Genomic DNA, 624 nt, shown 5'->3' on the forward strand with positions numbered 1-624 from the left:
TTGCTTATTTCTGGGACTGCCTGCCTACTGGGGACTTTGTTCTTTTCCTTTTCTTTTTTTTTTTTAATTAAAGTATAGTTGATTTACAATGTTGTGCCAATTTCAACTATACAGCAAAGTGACTCAGATGGGTAGATAGATAGAGACAGAGATATACAGAAATATAGATATATATAATATAGACATAGATATAGACATAGACATAGATATAGATATAGATATAGATATAGATATAGATATATTCCCTACTGGGGACTTTCTCTGTTAGAGACTTGGGAAAGTTCAGCCACCAATGTCCCAGATGAGAAGGGAGATTCATGATGGAGGGAAGCTGTGACTAATAGTCTACGGTGCCCACAGTGCTCAACTGTGGACATGTCTTCTTTATTCACTCCTCTAAAAACAGGAGGAATAATCTCAAATCAGACCTTGTAAATTGTTCAACCCTGCAAAAGAAAAATCTCGCTAAGAGGGCTCAGAAGCCATATGGGTAAAGCCTGATTATTGCTTAAAATTCCCTTGAATAGAAAGTAGAGATTTTGCTAAGTACCTTCCTAATCAATCTTCCACTTAGGAATTCTGAACCTTTCACTCATGCACTGCAGTAGCATATGCATTACTTTG

The sequence above is a fragment of the Sus scrofa genome, chromosome 7, assembly GCF_054392235.1.
Source record: "Sus scrofa isolate SSC_HxYL_T2T_F1_AM1 chromosome 7, Sscrofa_HxYL_maternal_Yorkshire_Landrace_v2.0, whole genome shotgun sequence".
Taxonomy (NCBI): Eukaryota; Metazoa; Chordata; class Mammalia; order Artiodactyla; family Suidae; genus Sus; species Sus scrofa.